Below are 21,056 nucleotides of genomic sequence, written 5' to 3'. Positions count from 1 at the left end.
GTTCCATGAAACCCCCTTGTAAACATACCAAGGTCTGAAAAATTAATGAGCTTTAAGGGAAAATATTCCATATGTGGAAAATACTCACCCGAATGGATGCTTACTAAATATTTTACGTAAGACAGGTTGTTAGCTAGAAATCTGTCATGTTCCATTGTACTTACTCTCTTGGTGATGTATCTAAAAAGCCAGCACATGTGAAGTGGGGGAACTGAATTACACCTTCCTTTCAATTTAGCTTTGAATAAATTTAAGTTCACTTCCAATGAAACCTGATTGAGTGATGAAGAAAAATGGCCAATTAACCAAGAAGTTTCCCAGTATTTGGCATATCTATCAATTGGCATTTGTGTACTTATTTGTAAGGAAGCAGTGTAGGAATAAGAGTTCAGGCTTTGATAAGAAGCAGGTACCATTTACTACCTATGTTAACAATCTGAGACTAGTTACTTAACTTCTCCAAATTCCTAGTTTCCTCATATGTAAAATGGAAATAACACTTAACCCCCCCAGAGTTGTTGTATTCATGAATTTAAAAATAAAACAAAATGGAACAAAAACACCAGGAGTAAGTGGTACAGAGTGAAGAAGACACTTAGCACATTTATTGTCATTGTAAGTATCATGATGTTGGTGATGATGGTTTTAACATTTTGTATGACAAGGAAAAGTAATATACTGAACCCATAAATACAGAAACTAGTGCTTAACCATAAACTCTTAAGTGTTTTTAATCCAGAATATCTTCATTTCTGTTTTGAAATCTCCATAACAATTCCTACTGAAAGAAATCAGATACCTATAATGTTTTATGTTCTGAAAGTGTGTTTTTGTGTGTCTTGTAAGTCAGATTGTAAATATTCTTGCATGAGTTTGGTGAAAGTACATCCCTTAAAGGTATATATTTTCTAAAATAAGTTTATTGAGTCATATTTTACATATCTTGCAATTCATCAATTTCAAGGATACAATTCAATGATTTTTAACAAATTTACTTAGTTATGCAACCATTACCATATATTGGTTTTAGCATATTTTCATCACCCAAATAGTGTCTTTTATACCATTTACTGTTATTTCCAGCAGCCCTTCCTCCCCAGGCAACCACTAATGTACTTACTTTCTGTCTCTATAGATTTTCCCTTTTCTGGACATTTTATATAAATAGAAGTATTCAATACATGGTCTCTTGCATCCAGCTTTTTTCTCTTAGCATAATGCTTTTGAGGTTTGTCCATGTTATAGCATGTATCAATAGTTTGTTGCTTTGCATTGATGAATATAATTTTTTTTTAAATTTTATTTATTTATTTTTGGCTGTGTTGGGTCTTCGTTTCTGTGCGAGGGCTTTCTCTAGTTGCGGGGGCCACTCTTCATCACGGTGTGCCGGCCTCTCACTATTGTGGCCTCTCTTGTTGCGGAGCACAGGCTCCAGACTCACAGGCTCAGTAGTTGTGGCTCACGGGCCTAGTTGCTCCTTGGCATGTGGTATCTTCCCAGACTAGGGCTCGAACCCGTGTCCCCTGCATTAGCAGGCAGATTCTCAACCACTGTGCCACCAGGGAAGCCCCAATTAATGGAAATTTATTTTGTAGATATACTACAGTTTGTTTATTCATTCATCAGTTGGTTGATATTTAAGTAGTTTCTGTTTTTTGGCTTTTATGAAGAATGCTGCTGTGAACATGCATGTACAAGTTTTTGTGTGGACATGTTTTCATTTCTCTTGGGTGTATACCTAGAAGTAGAATTGCTAGGTTTATGTTTAACATTTGGGGAATTGCCAAACTGTTTCCCAAAGTGGCTGAAACATTTTATATTTCTACCAGCAATGTATGAGTGTTCCAATTTTTTATCCTAGCCATTCTGATGAATGTGAAATGGTATCTCATTGTTGTTTGAGTTTGCATTTCCTTAATGACTACTGATGTTGTGTATCTTTTTATGTGCTTATGAGCCATTCATGTATACACTTTAGAAGGCGTATGGTTTTTAAATGTTTGATTTTTCTGGTTATCTATCTTGATAATTTATTATAAGGAAATGGTTGAAAAATTGCTAAAGAATCAAAATATTGTTCTGGGAATTGAGATAAACATCTGTGATATCATGAGAGTATGCATATGCATACTCATGAGGATCTCACTGTGGATATTCACTTAAAACTCTGTACGTATAAAGTAAAATTCTACATGTATGACTACAATATGAACTCAAAGAAAGTAGAGAATTTTGACTCTTGATCACCTTTTTTATCCCTAGCATCTAGAACAGTGTCTGACACAACGTAGGCATTCAATATATCTTTGTTGAATAAATGGATACAAGGAGTATATTTTGAATATATTTGTTGGGTAAAATAGTGCAAATATTTCTGATATCTCAATAAGTAGACAACTCATGCTCTTATTTTCATAGATTAGAATTCAGGAAATTTGAAAAATGTCATGTTTCAAAACAACTTCTAAAATTCTGTTAAAATATCATTTTTGTCAACTCAAGCAAAATGCCTGCCGATGTTAATGTGGAGTCATAATCTGATGAATGGGAACACAATTTCATACAAGCCACAAATCTAAATTAAAACCAGTACCTTTGTTTGTTTTGTATTCCAGAAATGCTCCATGAATATGGATGCAGTATACTTCCAAAGTGAAGTAGATTTTGCTGTATAACAAAACAACAACGAAAAATAAAAACAACCCCCCTAACTTCTGCTCAATACAATTTGTTTGTCTCTCTTCTTCCCGTTTATACTGACCTCTCTTAAATATAGTCCTAGTAGATAACAGCACTAATATAATATATATCTGTATACGTGGTAGCAAAGCATCCTTTCCAACAAAGAGCATGACAGCATTTATTAGTAGGAGATTCACAATAAATATATAATTGGATCCTTTAAAGTTTTTTAGTCTTTCCCCCAATACGTATATATACACACAAATTAATAAACTGGAATGGTATCATTTTAGCTCTTATGTGGAGAATGCTTTTGTGTTGTAATAAAAGACTGTTGAAGTGTTCAGAGGAGGAACATGTTCTGCGTGGACTTGAACAGTTTGGGTGTTGATTTTGTAGATTCATCTGGATATGCCAGAAAACCCTTTTAAGTTCCCTCTAGCACCATGAGTTACAGATTCAACAGTGTAAAATTAGGCATTTCTTTATTCATCTCCTTTATAACAGGGGTCCCCAGCTCCCGGGCCGTGGACCTGTACGGGTCCGCAGCCTGTTAGGAACCGGTCCGCACAGCAGGAGGTGAGCAGCGGCAGAGCGAAGCTTCATCTGCTGCCCCCCCCCACCCGCCCCTTGGCTCCCTATCGCCTCGCATTACCGCTTGAACCATTCCCCCGCCCCCGCCCCCGTCCGTGGAAAAACTGTCTTCCACAAAACCGGTCCCTGGTGCCAAAAAAGCTAGGGACCGCTGCTTTATAAGGCACAAAGGTTTTGTTTCCTACCTTATTGACTTTATTAGAAGAAAATAAGTATTCTGGAAAAGAATGTTTGCATCCTTTATTGTTTATCCTAGAATCAGATAATCAAAATTTTCCAGTCTTGTGATGCTTACGAAAGGAAATGAGCAACGTGCAAAAGAGTCAGCCTTAAAGATACATTAATAAGAAAAAAAAGTTAGATTAATGAAACTTTGCTATTTAGGTTTCATTAACTAGAAAAATTACCGGTGATATTTAGCTCTGTTTTATTTTTATTTAAAAATGGAAATATTAAATTATATACATGGATTTTAAATGCTGTTGGGGAAACTTAAAAATACATTTTTTCCATAAATATACCCCGTCAACATCAGAACATCAATAATGATTCTCTGGGACATTCTTGGTTGCATAATCTGAAATCTCTCAGGAAAGAAAATTAATTGTTGAATGTATTATGATGATGACATTTCCTTTGTTTCTCCTGAAAATCCATCTGCAGAGTTTAGTAAAGGGAAAAATATGTAGGCAGACAACATAAAATTGTAAAGTAACTCAATACAGCTGTAACTTCTCTATTTTAGCTAAGCCAATTTCATTGTTTGCCAAGATTTTGAAGATCATATGAAACTGAAATTACAACCCATAACGTTTTAAGTCCAAGGGTACAATTGAAACAAGCAAGGGTTATGTGATAAAGTCTCTGGTACATACAATTACCAATGTAAAGACATGAAAACTAGTAGAGCCACAGAGGTTTCTCTGTGAAAGAATCCTTTGCATCTGTACATCAGGAGTCAAATGTTAGGAAAGACAGCATATCCCATTTAAGCAAGAAATGTGGAAGATCATCATTTACATCTCATTAGATAATTGCATAATCACAGTATACTTACAGAATGTATATTATTCCTTCCAGTTGTCTTTATTTCTGAGCCATTTCTGGAGGAAATGTGAGGTGGGCAAGAAGTGTCCTAATCCACCTCTCTCAAACTATAGTCACATAATCCAATGAATAGTAAGTGCTATTTGTTCATTGTAACTTAAAATTTTCTGTAAATGAGTTTTCTTGTGTCTCTTACTATGAGTAGTTTCTTTTATATCCACCTGAAAATAGGTCATCTGAATTGACAACAATCTTCTAATTTTTTAAATCATTTATGCAATTCCTGGCATATATTTTACACTTCGTGAATTTAGGAAATTATGTTTCACAGAACAGCCAGAGAAAGTGTTAATGCAATGGATATTATTCCATCGTGACTCCCAACCTAGATTAGGAATGACTGTGTTTTTAAAAATCGTGAGCAAATTAACTACTTCTTCCATTAAGAGCTATAGATACTCTCTGGAATCTCAAAGGCTTGAGCTTCCTCCTGAGACAATTATGAATAAATTCAATAAAGTTTTACTGGCACTGAGAGAGAACAAAGTCCAACATGCACAGTCAATCAAGGAGAGCCTTGATTCATTTTCTTCATACCATGAAACAAACTGGATATGTTTACAAAAATTCTACAAAGAATAAAAACAATATATATATATATGTATGTAGTACCCGTGTGTGTGTGTGTGTGTGTGTGTAGTATGTGTATATATGTATATATAGTATGTGGATACAAGCACACTTATTTTTTTTAATTATTTATTTTTATAAATTTATTTGTTTATTTTTTGGCTGCGTTGGGTCTTCGTTGCTGCCCGTGGGCTTTCTCTAGTTGTAGTGAGCAGGGGCTACTCTTTGTTGCGGTGCACTGGCTTCTCATTGCGGTGGCTTCTCTTGTTGCGGAGCACGGGCTCTAGGCGAGCAGGCTTCAGTAGTTGTGGCACTCAGACTCAGTCGTTGTGGCTCGCAGGCTCTAGAGTGCAGGCTCAGTAGTTGTGGCTCACGGGCTTAGTTGCTCCGCGGCATGTGGGATCTTCCCGGATAAGGGCTTGAACCTGTGTGCCCTGCACTGGCAGGTGGATTCTTAACCACTGCGCCACCAGGGAAGCCCCCGAGGTCTGTCTTTCTATCTTTAATAACACCTGTGACAATAATTAAACTCAACATAATCTTTAATAAGGTCTCACTCTGCATAGTTCTGATACGCACAAATTTCGGTTACTGCAATTTAAATAACACCAGTCTGCCAACAACACAGTTTAAATTTTAGCTACCAATGTATTCACTGAGAAGTTGCATAAAGTACAAACTTTGCTGCTAGCTCTTTTTTTTTTTTTTAACATCTTTATTGGGGTATAATTGCTTTACAATGGTGTGTTAGTTTCTGCCCCATAACAAAGTGAATCAGTTATACATATACATATGTTCCCATATCTCTTCCCTCTTGCATCTCCCTCCCTCCCACCCTCCCTATCCCACCACTCCAGGCTGCCACAAAGCACTAAGACAATATCCCTGTGCCATGCGGCTGCTGCCCACTAGCTATCTACTTTACTACGTTTGTTAGTGTATATATGTCCATGACTCTCTCTCGCCCTGTCACAGCTCACCCTTCCCCCTCCCCATATCCTCAAGTCCGTTCTCCAGTAGGTCTGCGTCTTTATTCCTGTCTTACCCCTAGGTTCTTCATGACATTTTTTTTTCTTAAATTCCATATATATGTGTTAGCATACGGTATTTGTCTTTTTCTTTCTGACTTACTTCACTCTGTATGACAGACTCTAGGTCTATCCATCTCATTACAAATAGCTCAATTTCGTTTCTTTTTAAGGCTGAGTAATATTCCATTGTATATATGTGCCACATCTTCTTTATCCATTCATCCGATGATGGGCACTTAGGTTGTTTCCATCTCCGGGCTATTGTAAATAGAGCTGCAATGAATATTTTGGTACATGACTCTTTTTGAATTTTGGTTTTCTCCGGGTATATGCCCAGTAGTGGGATTGCTGGGTCATATGGTAATTCTATTTGTACTTTTTTAAGGAACCTCCATACTGTTCTCCATAGTGGCTGAACCAATTCACATTCCCACCAGCAGTGCAAGAGTGTTCCCTTTTCTCCACACCCTCTCCAGCATTTATTGTTTCTAGATTTTTTGATGATGGCCATTCTGACTGGTGTGAGATGATATCTCATTGTAGTTTTGATTTGCATTTCTCTAATGATTAATGATGTTGAGCATTCTTTCATGTGTTTGTTGGCATTCCGTATATCTTCTTTGGAGAAATGTCTATTTAGGTCTTCTGCCCATTTTTGGATTGGGTTGTTTGTTTTTTTGTTATTGAGCTGCATGAGCTGCTTGTAAATTTTAGAGATTAATCCTTTGTCTGTTGCTTCATTTGCAAATATTTTCTCCGATTCTGAGGGTTGTCTTTTGGTCTTGTTTATGGTTTCCTTTGCTGTGCAAAAGCTTTGAAGTTTCATTAGGTCCCATTTGTTTATTGTTGTTTTTATTTCCATTACTCTAGGAGGTGGGTCAGAAAGGATCTTGCTGTGATTTATGTCATAGAGTGTTCTGCCTATGTTTTCCTCTAAGAGTTTGATAGTTTCTGGCCTTACATTTAGGTCTTTAATCCATTTTGAGCTTATTTTTGTGTATGGTGTTAGGGAGTGATGTAATCTCATACTTTTACATGTACCTGTCCAGTTTTCCCAGTACCATTTATTGAAGAGGCTGTCCTTTCTCCACTGTACATTCCTGCCACCTTTATCAAAGATAAGGTGTCCATATGTGCGTGGGTTTATCTCTGGGCTTTCTATCCTGTTCCATTGATCTATGTTTCTGTTTTTGTGCCAGTACCATACTGTCTTGATTACTGTAGCTTTGTAGTATAGTCTGAAGTCAGGGAGCCTGATTCCTCCAGCTCCGTTTTTCGCTCTCAAGATTGCTTTGGCTATTCGGGGTCTTTTGTGTTTCCATACAAATTGCGAAATTTTTTGTTCTAGTTCTGTGAAAAATGCCAGTGGTAGTTTGATAGGGATTGCATTGAATCTATAAATTGCTTTGGGTAGTAGAGTCATTTTCACAATGTTGATTTTTCCAATCCAAGAACATGGTATATCTCTCCATCTATTTGTATCATCTTTAATTTCTTTCATCAGTGTCTTATAATTTTCTGCATACAGGTCTTTTGTCTCCTTAGGTAGGTTTATTCCTAGATATTTTATTCTTTTTGTTGCAATGGTAAATGGGAGTGTTTTCTTGATTTCACTTTCAGATTTTTCATCATTAGGATATAGGAATGCCAGAGATTTCTGTGCATTAATTTTGTATCCTGCTACTTCACCAAATTCATTGATTAGCTCTAGTAGTTTTCTGGTAGCATCTTTAGGATTCTCTATGTATAGTATCATGTCATCTGCAAACAGTGACAGCTTTACTTCTTCTTTTCCGATTTGGATTCCTTTATCTCCTTTTCTTCTCTGATTGCTGTGGCTAAAACTTCCAAAACTATGTTGAATAAGAGTGGTGAGAGTGGGCAACCTTGTCTTGTTCCTGATCTTAGTGGAAATGCTTTCAGTTTTTCACCATTGAGGATGATGTTTACTGTGGGCTTGTCATATATGGCCTTAATTATGTTGAGGAAAGTTCCCTCTATGCGTACTTTCTGCAGGGTTTTTATCATAAATGGGTGTTGAATTTTGTCGAAAGCTTTCTCTGCATCTATTGAGATGATCATATGGTTTTTCTCCTTCAATTTGTTAATATGGTTTATCACATTGATAGATTTGCGTATATTGAAGAATCCTTGCATTCCTGGAATAAACCCCACTTGATCATGGTGTATGATCCTTTTAATGTGCTGTTGGATTCCGTTTGCTAGTATTTTGTTGAGGATTTTTGCATCTATGTTCATCAGTGATATTGGCCTGTAGTTTTCTTTCTTTGTCACATCCTTGTCTGGTTTTGGTATCAAGGTGATGGTGGCCTCGTAGAAGGAATTTGGGAGTGTTCCTTCCTCTGCTATATTTTGGAAGAGTTTGAGAAGGATAGGTGTTAGCTCTTCTCTAAATGTTTGATAGAATTTGCCTGTGAAGCCATCTGGTCCTGGGCTTTTGTTCGTTGGAAGATTTTTAATCACAGTTTCAATTTCAGTGCTTGTGATTGGTCTGTTCATATTTTCTATTTCTTCCTGATTCAGTCTTGGCAGGTTGTACATTTCTAAGAATTTGTCCATTTCTTCCAGATTGTCCATTTTTTTGGCATAGAGTTGCTTGTAGTAATCTCTCATGCTCTTTTTTATTTCTGCAGTTCAGTTGTTACTTCTCCTTTTTCATTTCTAATTCTATTGACTTGAGTCTTCTCCCATTTATTCTTGATGAGTCTGGCAAGTGGTTTATCTATTTTGTTTATCTTCTCAAAGAACCAGCTTTTAGTTTTATTGATCTTTGCTATCATTTCCTTCATTTCTTTTTCATTTATTTCTGATCTGATTTTTATGATTTCTTTCCTTCTGCTATCTTTGGGGTTTTTTTGTTCCTCTTTCTCTAATTGCTTGAGGTGCAAGGTTAGGTTGTTTATTCGAGATGTTTCCTGCTTCTTAAGGTGGGCTTGTATTGCTATAAACTTCCCTCTTAGAACTGCTTTTGCTGCATCCCATAGGTTTTGGGTCGTTGTGTCTCCATTGTCATTTGTTTCTAGGTATTTTTTTATTTCCTCTTTGATTTCTCAGTGATCACTTCATTATTAAGTAGTGTATTGTTTAGCCTCCATGTGTTTGTATTTTTTACAGATCTTTTCCTGTAATTGATATCTAGTCTCATGGCGTTGTGGTCGGAAAAGATACTTGATACAATTTCAATTTTCTTAAATTTACCAATGCCTGATTTGTGACCCAAGATATGATCTATCCTGGAGAATGTTCCATAGGCACTTGAGAAAAACGTGTATTCTGTTGTTTTTGGATGGAGTGTCCTAAAAATATCAATTAAGTCCATCTTGTTTAATGTATCATTTAAAGCTTGTGTTTCCTTATTTATTTTCATTTTGGATGATCTGTCCATGGGTGAAAGTGGGGTGTTAAAGTCCCCTACTATGAATGTGTTACTCTCGATTTCCCCTTTTATGGCTGTTAGCATTTGCCTTATGTATTGAGGTGCTCCTACGTTGGGTGCATAAATATTTACAATTGTTATATCTTCTTCTTGGATCGATCCCTTGATCATTATGTAGCATCCTTCTTTGTCTCTTTTAATAGTCCTTATTTTAAAGTCTATTTTGTCTGATATGAGAATTGTTACTCCAGCTTTCTTTTGGTTTCCATTTGCATGGAATATCTTTTTCCATCCCCTTACTTTCAGTCTGTATGTGTCTCTAGGTCTGAAGTGGGTCTGTTGTAGACAGCATATATGAGGGTCTTGCTTTTGTATCCATTCAGCCAATCTGTGTCTTTTGGTGGGCACATTTAGTCCATTTACATTTAAGGTAATTATCGATATGTATGTTCCTATTCCCATTTTCTAAATTGTTTTGGGTTCATTATTATAGGTCTTTTCCTTCTCTTGTGTTTCTTATCTAGAGAAGTTCCTTTAGCATTTGTTGTAAAGCTGGTTTGGTGGTGGTGAACTCTCTAAGCTTTTGCTTCTCTGTAAAGGTTTTAATTGCTCCATCAAATCTGAATGAGATCCTTGCTGGGTAGAGTAGTCTTGGTTGCAGGTTTTTCTCCTTCATCACTTTCAGTATATCCTGCCTTCTGGCTTGTAGGGTTTCTGCTGAGAGATCAGCTGTTAACCTTATGGGGATTCCCTTTTGTGTTATTTGTTGTTTTTCCCTTGCTGCTTTTAATATGCTTTCTTTGTATTTAATTTTTGACAGTTTGATTAATATGTGTCTTGGCGTATTTCTCCTTGTATTTATCCTGTATGGGACTCTCTGTGCTTCCTGGACTTGATTAACTATTTCCTTTCCCATATTAGGGAAGTTTTCAACTATAATCTCTTCAAATATTTTCTCAGTCCCTTTCTTTTTCTCTTCTTCTTCTGGAACCCCTATAATTCGAATGTTGGTGCGTTTAATGTTGTCCCAGAGGTCTCTGAGACTGTCCTCAGTTCTTTTCATTCTTTTTTCTTTATTCTGCTCTGCAGTAGCTATTTCCACTATTTTACCTTCCAGGTCACTTATCCGTTCTTCTGCCTCAGTTACTCTGCTATTGATCCCATCTAGAGTACTTTTAATTTCATTTATTGTGTTGTTCATCATTGCTTGTTTCATCTTTATTTCTTCTAGGTCTTTGTTAACTGTTTCTTGCATTTTGTCCATTCTGTTTCCAACACTTCGGATCATCCTTACTATCATTATTCTGAATTCTTTTTCAGGTAGACTGCCTATTTCCTCTTCATTTGTTAGGTCTGGTGGGTTTTTATGTTGCTCCTTCATCTGCTGTGTGTTTTTCTGTCTTCTCATTTTGCTTATCTTACTGTGTTTGGGGTCTCCTTTTTGCCGGCTGCAGGTTCGTAGTACCTGCTGTTTTTGATGTCTGTCTCCAGTGGTTAATGTTGGTTCAGTGGGTTGTGTAGGCTTCCTGGTGGAGGGGACTAGTGCCTGTGTTGTGGTGGATGAGGCTGTATCTTGTCTCTCTAGTGGGCAGGTTCACGTCTGTTGGTGTGTTTTGGGGTGTCTGTGGCCTTATTATGGTTTTAGGCAGCCTCTCTGCTAATGGGTGGGGTTGTGTTCCTGTTTTGCTAGTTGTTTGGCATAGGTTGTCCAGCACTGTGGCTTGCTGGTCGTTGAGTGAAGCTGGGTGCTGGTGTTAAGATGGAGGTCTCTGGGAGATTTTTGCCGTTTAATATTATGTGGAGCTGGGAGGTCTCTTGTTGACCAGTGTCCTGAAGTTGGCTCTCCTACCTCAGAGGCAGAGCCCTGACTCCTGGCTGGAGCACCAAGAGCCTTTTATCCACACGGCTCAGAATAAAAGGGAGAAAAAGTAGAGAGAATTTGTAGAAGTATGAGCAAAGAAAGAAGGAAAGGAGGGAAGGAAGGAAGGAAGAGAGAAGCAAAGAAGGAAAGAAGGATAGAAAGGAGGGAGGGAGGGAGGAAGGAAGGAAGGAAGGAGGGAAAGAAGGAAAAAAGACAGAAAGAAAGAAGATACAGTAAAAATAAAATAAAGTATAATAAAGTTATTGAATTAAAAAATACTTATTTAGAAAAAAAAAAGGGATGGATAGAACCTTAGGACAAATGTTGGAAGCAAAGCTATACAGAGAAAATCTTACACAGAATCGTACACATACACCCTCTTAAAAAGAGGTGAAGGGGGAAAAATCATAAATCTTGCTCTCAGAGACCACCTCCTCAATTTGGGGTGATTCGTTGTCTAAAGGAGGGAAGGAAGGAAAGAAAGAAAGAAAGAACAAAGGTAAAGTATAATAAAGTTATTACTATTAAAATTAATTATTAAGAAAAAAATTTTTTTAAAAACCACGGACGGATAGAACCTTAGGACAAATGGTGGAAGCAAGACTATACAGACAAGATCTCACACCGAAGCATACACATACACATTCACAAAAAGAGGAAAAGGAAAAAAAATCATAGATCTCGCTCCTAAAGTCCACCTCCTCAATTTCGGATCATTCCTTGTCTATTCAGGTATTCCACAGATGCAGGGTATATCAAGTTGATTGTGGAGCTTTAACCCGCTGCTTCTGAGGCTGCTGGGACAGATTTCCCTTTCTCTTCTTTGTTCTCACAGCTCACAGGAGCTCAGCTTTGGATTTGGCCCTGCCTCTGCGTGTAGGTCGCTGGAGGGCGTCTGTTTTTTGCTCAGACAGGACGGAGTTAAAGGAGCCGCTGATTCGGGGGCTCTGGCGCACTCAGGCCGGGGGGAGGGGGGGAGGGAGGGGCACTGCGTGCGGGGCGGGCCTGCGGCGGCAGAGGCCGGCGTGACGTTGCTCCAGCCTGAGGCCCGCCGTGCGTTCTCCCGGGGAAGTTGTTCCTGGATCCCGGGAACCTGGCAGTGGCGGGCTGCACAGGCTCCGCGGAAGAGGGGTGTGGATAGTGACCTGTGCTCGCACACAGGCCCCTTGGTGGTGGCGGCAGCAGCAGCCTTAGCGTCTCCCGCCCGTCTCTGGGGTCCGTGCTTTTAGCTGCGGCTCGCGCCCGTCTCTGGGGTCCGCGCTTTTAGCCGCGGCTCGCGCCCGTCTCTGGGATTCGCGCTTTTAGCCGCGGCTCGCGCCCGTCTCTGGAGTTCCTTTAAGCAGCACTCTTAAACCCCTCTCCTCGCGCACCAGGAAACAAAGAGGGAAGAAAAAGCCTCTTGCCTCTTCGGCAGGTGCAGACTTTTCCCGGGACTCCCTCCCGGGTAGCCGTGGTGCACTAACCCCTTCAGGCTATGTTCAAGCCGCCAACCCCAGTCCTCTCCCTGCGCTCCGTCCGAAACCGAAATCCGAGCCTCAGCTCGCAGCCCCGCCCGCCCCGGCGGGTGAGCAGACAAGCCTCTCGGGCTGGTGAGTGCCGGTCGGCACCGATCCTCTGTGCGGGAATCTCCCCGCTTTGCCCTCCGCACCCGTTGCTGTGCACTCCTCCGCGGTGCCGAAGCTCCCCCCCTCCGCTTCCGGCAGTCTCCGCCCGCGAAGGGACTTCCTAGTGTGTGGAAACTTTTCCTCCTTCACAGCTCCCTCCCACTGGTGCAGGTGCCGTCCCTATTCTTTTGTCTCTGTTTTTTCTTTTTTTCTTTTGCCCTACCCAGGTACGTGGGGAGTTTCTTGCCTTTTGGGAGGTCTGAGGTCTTCTGCCAGCCTTCAGTAGGTGTTCTGTAGGAGTTGTTCCACGTGTAGATGTATTTCTGGTGTATCTGTGGGGAGGAAGGTGATCTCCACGTCTTACTCTTCCGCCATCTTCAAGGTCCCCACAAGCACACTTATAATAGAATCTCTCCAGTTTGCAAACAGGCTATCTCTAATCTCTTTATCATTCGTGACTTTCAAGTAATTCCTTAGATCAATACATATTCTAAGCAGTTATATACATTATTGATATGAATAGGTTCTTAGTTTAATAAGAAAATCTTTGTGGCTCCTTGACCTCAGATTTATTTTCTATGTGAAAAATTTTTTTTCGTAACATAGGTCTTAAGAGCTTGGACAGTATTAATGTCATTTATAGAAGAAGAATGCAACATGTGTGTTTGAATGTTACTTCTAAGTTGAATTTGGATATAACATTGAACCTTGGATCTCAAGTCACCAGGGCCATTGTGAACTCATTTTAATAGTCATGTTCATTAATTTTGTAACTGACAACATATTTCTGTAATTAATTAATTTAATTTTTTGAGATATAATTGACATATAACACTGTGTAAGTTTAAGGTGTACAGTGTGTTGGTTCAATATGTTTATATGTTGCAATATGATTGGCATGTTGCCTAGCACCTCTATCAGGTCACATAATTATAATTTCTTTTCTGTAGTGAGAACAATTAAGATCTAGTCTCTTAGCAAATTTGACGTTTATAATACAGTATTGTTGACTGTATTCACTATGCTGTGTGTTAGATCTCCAGAACTTATCTACTATTTGCATCTTAAGGTTTTAGTTAGGTTTTTTGTGTTGTTGTCGTTGGAATTGAATGCTATGTATGTACAAGGTAGCCTGTTAAAATAGTTATACTGATGTAATGTTACTGTAAGGAAACTTGTCTGAATGTTCTACATCAAGCCTTTTAAATGCCTCAATTGCACTAGCCTTTCCACTCCGATGAACTCACCTTGGTTCTATGATGGAAAACGTCAGATTTTATTTTTATTCTTCAGTCTAAATTTTTTTTAATTAATTAATTTATTTATTTTTGGCTACGTTGGGTCTTCGTTTCTGTGCGAGGGCTTTCTCTAGTTGTGGCAAGTGGGGGGCCACTCTTCATTGCAGTGCGCAGGCCTCTCACTGTCGCGACCTCTCTTGTTACACAGCACAAGCTCCAGATGCACGGGCTCAGTAGTTGTGGCTCAAGGGCCAGGTTGCTCCGCGGCATGTGGTATCTTCCCAGACCAGGGCTCGAACCCGTGTCTCCTGCATTAGCAGGCAGATTCTCAACCACTGTGCCACCAGGGAAGCCCTAAATTTTTAATTTACTTAGAGATATTAGAGTGTGGCTATTTATAAAGTGAATCAATGCTCTCAAACACTAATCCAAACTAACTAAATGATGTCACCTCTAATGGCTAATCTATACTATAAGTATATATGTTTCTTTGTAATGTATATTTATCTGTATATGCTTAAACATTTGCCCTTTGTATTCATATGTAGTATTCAAAAGCTATACAAGGCATTTTACTTGTCATTTATATTTGTTTGGTACAAGTGATTACCACCTGGATGTGTATGTTCAGGGGTCTAGGGTGGGAAGACAGGCTTGTAGCAGAAAGACCAAGGAATATGCTGTTATATTAATGGAGATGAGTGATAACTTGAACTTGAGCAGTGTCAATGAGACTGCTGAGGAGGGAACAGATTCATGAGGTATGACATGAGAATATATAGGATCCAGTCATTGGTATTTTGCAAACTTTCCAGGTGATTCCAATGTGCAGCTTAGTCTGAGAATCACTAGTCACTGTTAGATTTAGAATCTCAGAAAAAGAAAAATTTAGGTTGACTTCTAGGTTTCTTGTTTGTTTCTGTGAATGGTGATGCCATTCATGGTTGAGAAAATGGTAAAGGAGGAATAATTTTATTGCAAGGTTTTTGTTGTTGTCCAACTTTGTTTATATGGAGTTCAGAGTGTGTATGGAATGTCTAAGAATTCAGTGGAAAGGTCTGGTTTGGAGATGTATACTTTGTAGTCATTGTAGAAAAGTGATCATCGAACTTAGGGATTTAGCCAGGGTATGTACACAGAGTCAGTGAGAATAATACTTAGAAGCCAGCAGAGGAAGAAAAGCTTGGGAGCTGACTAGGAGAAGGTTAGTGAGGTGACAAGAAAACAATGAAATGAGAGACTTACTCAGGGGAAATATTTGTCAGAAGTAGCAAATGGATGAATATCCATGAATTTTTTTTTTTGTTTGGGGCTGTAGTTACTTTCTATTTGAGGGATCTATGATGTAGAATCACCAAACTCAGACTGCTCACAGGAATCTCTTCCTTCAGCTACACAACAGGGCATTTTATTTGTTACTTTGAGTATCTTATACGCATATAAGGGTGTGTGTGTGTATGGTATGTTGCATTGTATATAAAACTGTCAAATACTCTTTTTATGTGATTAGCTAGCGTTTTAAAGGGGGGGGTCTATATACACATAAGTAATTACATACATATAAGTAATCCTAGAAGTAGGAAAGAAAATGTCAACGTAACAGTTTGGTTTAAGCATGAACAACATCTCCCCACCAGCATTCCTCCCACCTCTTCCATCACGAACACTGGAGAGATAAGTCTGTAACTAGTCAGCGCCAATGGATGATAGAGTAGCCAGATTTAAACTTGTGACCATTACACATTAGAACTGCCCCCTTATTTGGAAGTTTTCAACCTCAAATACATGTTCTATATTAATATCCCTTGACCTTGGCAACATACGAAAACTGAGGAGCTTTAAAAAATCTCAGTGTCCAGGCTTCACCCAGACCAATTATATCAGAATATACAGGACCCAATCATCAGTATTTTGAAAAATATTCCAGGTGACTCCTGTGTGCAACCAAGGTTGAGAATCACTTTCTTCTATGTCACACTGGTCAATCTGACAATATTTCCATAAATCTACATTATCTGAAAGCATGTTTCTATCTTTCTGATGACATCTCATTACCTAGTACTCTGGCATGGTTTTATAGGTAAGCTCACGAGATGCAGATTTGGTGCATCTGCTATAACAAAACACCACAGACTGGGTGGCTTAAACAACAGAAATTTATTTTTCTCATAGATCTGGACGCTGAAAGCCTGACACCAGGGTGCCAGCATGGTTGGGTTCTGGTAAAGGCTCTCTTCCTGACTTCTAGATGGCTGCCTTCTTACCCTGTGCTCACATGGCCTTTCCTCCTGCATGTGCATGGAAGCAAGGCGGTAGGGAGCAAGCTTACTGGTGTCTTTTATTATAAGAGCACTAATCCCGTCAAACCAGAGTCCCACCCTGATGACTTCATCTAACCCTAATTACCTCCCAGAGGTTTCATCTCCAAATACCATCACATCACATCAGAGGCTGAGTCTTCAACATATGAATTTGGGGGAGACAACAATTCATTCCATAGTAAGGGTTGTCTTGCTGTTCTCTGCCATCATTGCTTTTAAACCAGGAGGCTTCTTTGAGACAAGCACTAATTCAGTGTAGTCCAGACAGATAAAACTGCCCTTTTGTGTTGTATATAATTCAGCAGTGACATTTACATAACTACAGTGAGCCATGACAGTTTAACCAGATTCAAATTTTACTGCCAAAAAGTGTACCATTTTTGACAGATATATAAAAAATGAGTTACAACAGAACCAGACTTTTCTTGTAAATGTTTAGTTTAGTTTGGAACTGCCTACTGCCTTTGGATTTGCTTTTCTATGTCTTGGTGAATTTGGTGCACAGAACTCCATGTTGTTTAAGACAGTTTGGTGGCAGGCTTCACCTTGGTAATGCTGCTGAATGTTTTCAGTCTCATATATGTTCTTCCCAGAGTTTGATAGATATGACATTATTTTTTCTTAGTTCCAAGCAAATTTTAGGTCATCTCATTGTGTGTGTTGCAAAGAACTTCACAATATCTTTAATAACTCCCTGTGGGGTGCCTGGAAATTCATTCTATTCACTTCAATCAATGGATTATGTTGTGTCCTGTGCAGAGTATCCAGAGTGAAAAATTCCCATTTCTAATTTTGAGGCTTAAAAGTTCTAAGGTTTTTGTCTGTGTAGTATTGTACTTGGAATTACTGTGGCATTCTACTTATCTCTGTGTGTGAGTCTGTTTATCAGGGAAGGCAGGGGTGGGGTTAGAGGATGAGCAAGACAGCTGTTGTCAGACTCCTTTATCCCTGTTAGGATTAGTAAGGGGCCAATATTGTACATAGATTATAAATAGGCAAGCAATTTCTGGGAAGTATAAAAAGATTCTTAAGATCACACACCTGGCAGGGACTTCGCAGATAAAAAATACAGAAAATGTTTAAGGAGTCAAACAAATGAGGCATGGGATGGAAACGTGTTGATGGTGATGGGTTAGAGATACAAGCCCAAGGGGGACAAAAAAGATCTATGTTGTTCATCTCTGTCTCACCTATCATGTGGCGTGAGGTGGTACATACTGTAGGTGTTCAGCAACTATTTGGTGAGTGAATGATAGAACAATCCCAGAATGACCAAAGGAAGACCCTCAAGAATATAAAACTAAGTCAATTATAGAAAGTCTCATGGAATTCAGGTTTGATTAAAAAGCACTACAGGATCCAGAAGTAAAGTCCAAGTACAAATTTAAGGTGAAAACAAACCCCATATGTTGATCAATTAAGGGATATATGCTACAGAATATCTTCTGGTCTGATAGCTCTTTTACTCAGGATTCCTGGGCCTGTCTCTGCCTCTTTGCTATCATTGGATAGGATGTGCATGATTATTTATCTTTATTTCTGAAAACAGATTCTACCACCAGGTGGGTGAAGGAGACCTGAGGTCTGGATAATGAATTTATATTAGCAAGTAGTTTTGAATTTCTACCAAACGAATGTGACTTTAAAACCTCTCATATCTCAGCAATTAGCCCCAAGGCATGTTCTGTCAGTGCAGTTTCCTGTTCGTGTACCTAAACGGAGTTAATAACAGGACCTACTCACTGGACAGCTGTGAGGGCTTGAGACAGGGAGAGATGTGTGTAGATGTGTGCTGCTGCTATTGTTGTTGTCATTATTATTATTATTAACCAGTTTAGGGATTTTAATTCTCCATTGTACATCAACTTTTGCTAAAATATAGTCACTTCACTTCACTTTGCTGAAGAACATGATGTATTTCTCTGAGGCAAAGACAGCACATCCCACTAGGTACTGTGGGCAATTAACACATCACATTGATATCTACTTAATTGGCTGTACATACTAAAGCAAATATTAATCAGGCAAAGTAGTGGGTTTTCAGTAAGAGATACAAGTCTGTAGAGGTAGATGCAGAAGGTTGCTATTTTGTAGAATGGAGATACAAAGAGATTTTTCAGAGAAACATCAGATTTCCCCTTTCAGTGAGTAGCATGCTGGCAACTGGGGCAGACGGATTGTGAGCCTCTTGAGTTGAACCGGAACTGGCAAACATGTTCAAGTCTTCCCGGAAATGATTGATTTCTTCCGTTTGGTGGGAAAGGACAAAGCCAAAAATGAGAACACTAGGAAAATGGAAAAGTCTCTATTTCTACAAAATAACCTAAGTTTAGTAAAGCCCCTCAGAAACAATCAAAAAATTTTAAGTTGTATACTTTAAGCCAAAAATGTAATAACCTTTGTTAATTGAAATAAAAAAGAAAATGTATTCAGTTATTTTTTCCTTACCATTTTTATATAACCAACAGTGTATGGGTATATACTTATAATGCTAGAAACTAATGCAATGTATCACTTTAGAGAAGGAATAAAATAATCATCATAGTCCACATCTCTTACCTTGATTCATAGCGCAAATATATCTATTCTTGGAGCATTACTGCAGCTTTGGTGCTCAGAAAATTGGGGTGGATGAAAAATGATTCTGCAGCCTTTCATCCTTCACAATTTTCACACCATCTCAATTAGTTTAACTTTGCAATCATGCCATCTAGTGCTCAAACGTCCTCAGTACTACAGCTCAACTTCATTAGAAGCAAAATAATACAGTATCAGGCAAGTTACGTTAAAAACACTGTGCTTGGGGACAGGCAATGTAATGAATAGTCCATCGTTGAGACACTTAACCAGATTTCTTGCTAAATAAATATTTCTTGTTTATCATTATTGTTTCATTAATTTATTGCATTTAATTCATAAATATTTTTGTATATTCTATTTATATAGTCATACAAATTATACATAACATACACCATATATTGAAATTATACTTATTTTATTTCTGTATTCCTTTCTGTGTCTTTCTATAACTTTAACAAAATGGTCATTGAATTTGAAGGCAACACAACCCAACGACCCAGTCATGGATTGGGTTTGATTAGAGTGGATTGGATAGAGTGGAATAAAAGGATGGAAATCATTTATTGTAATATTTGATTGCATTGCATATCCTGCCCCAGGTTGTGGTTTTGCTACTGCTGATGACTGTGCCTTCAAGGGTCAGGTGCTTCACGACATACCAAGAGAAACACAGAAGGGTTTTGGATTGCACGAAATATAGCAATTTACCAGAAAAGAAAAAAACTAGGGACTTTTTTTTGCTTTACCATTGAGACTATTTTATATATCTTTTTAAAAAAATTTAGGAAAATATTTTTAGAAATTAATGAGCTTGAATAGTTTTCAAGATGTCCCAGAGACATGATTTTTATGTTCTTTCCTAGCCTTTAAGATGGCCTCTATGTTGTCTATCGGTTCAGAAATTTAAGAGAAAAAATTCATTTCTGTAATTATGAAAAGAATAAAATTGATTAAAGACAGGCCCTATCAGATCACCTGCATCATTTTAGCATCCGAAAAAAGGTTGACAATATACCAGCTCTAACTGACTCTGATGTTAAAATGGAAAACCTCAGCCCTTGCCCTGATTCCAAGGTAGATGAAGTCCTATGGTCCATGAGGATGCTCCCCTCTGCTCAGACCTCATCCTCTGAGCTCTTTCTCCCTTAGCCTTTTGTCAGCTCCTCCTTTTGACACTCCATCCTACTTTGGGCGCTGTTTACGTGCCTTGCTTTAATCGGAATGACTTCTTTTATTCTTCACTCTCATTTAGTTCATTCTTACACCCCCTCAGATCTTACCCTGAGCATCATTTCTTCAGAGAAGCCCTCCAACCCCTGAATTAGTCCTTTCTTGTTATTAGATGGCACCCCAAACGTTTCCTTATTACTACTCACCACATTTGTAATTATATACTTGTGTTATTATCTACTTTCTATCTCCTACTCCCACTAGATTATAAATTATGAGCAGGCTAGAATATTCCTTTTTATAATGCTTTAGGGTCCTAGCCACTGTGTTTTCTATAATGCCTGTTACAGAGAGGTTATGCAGGAGATAGTTGAGGAAATCAACCTAAGAGTCCAAAATTGAGAACTGAGATGCCCATTGTCCCAGCCCATGTAGATTTGTGAAGTCAACTCTGCTTTTATGTCACCCTTGGGGCAAGAGAATTGTCACTGAGGCAGGAAATCCTGGTGCCTTTATCCCAGCTTCTGAAGGAATACCCCTCAGCGACTTGTCACTTCCTGCAGCAGAGTCTGGGATTGGAGTGTTTGTTCCCACCACTTACAGAATCCCTGACCTTGCTCACCACCACTCTTCCCACTTCTTGGGAATCAATTGACCTTTCACTCCCTGACCACCACTCTCCTTCCCACGCTCTTGTTCCTCACCCCCAAAACAAAGCAAAGCAAAACAAAACAAACCCAAACCAACCGCCTCCTCCTGCCTCTACTGTCAGCCATCTTCATGGATTAACAGAGAGATACAGAGAACAAAATATAAATTAATATTTCAGTAAATTATCCTATCACTCTGGTATTCAGCAGAGAATAAAAATAAATTTTACACAAAGGACACGTTAAGTGTT

At 38.7% G+C, this 21,056-nt stretch overlaps 1 protein-coding gene across 9 annotated transcripts in view; it reads left to right on the top strand.

Moving 5' to 3' along the window:
• Positions 1-21,056, top strand: part of ARHGAP24 (Rho GTPase activating protein 24) — a 518,868-nt gene that overhangs the window by 472,262 nt on the left and 25,550 nt on the right. The window lies entirely within an intron of this gene.

Source organism: Monodon monoceros, unplaced genomic scaffold (assembly GCF_005190385.1).
Source record: "Monodon monoceros isolate NGI ecotype Baffin Bay Population unplaced genomic scaffold, NGI_Narwhal_1 Super_Scaffold_20, whole genome shotgun sequence".
Taxonomy (NCBI): domain Eukaryota; kingdom Metazoa; phylum Chordata; class Mammalia; order Artiodactyla; family Monodontidae; genus Monodon; species Monodon monoceros.
The sequence above is the reverse complement of the archived record's forward strand: the minus strand, read 5'-3'. Positions and strand labels throughout refer to the sequence as shown.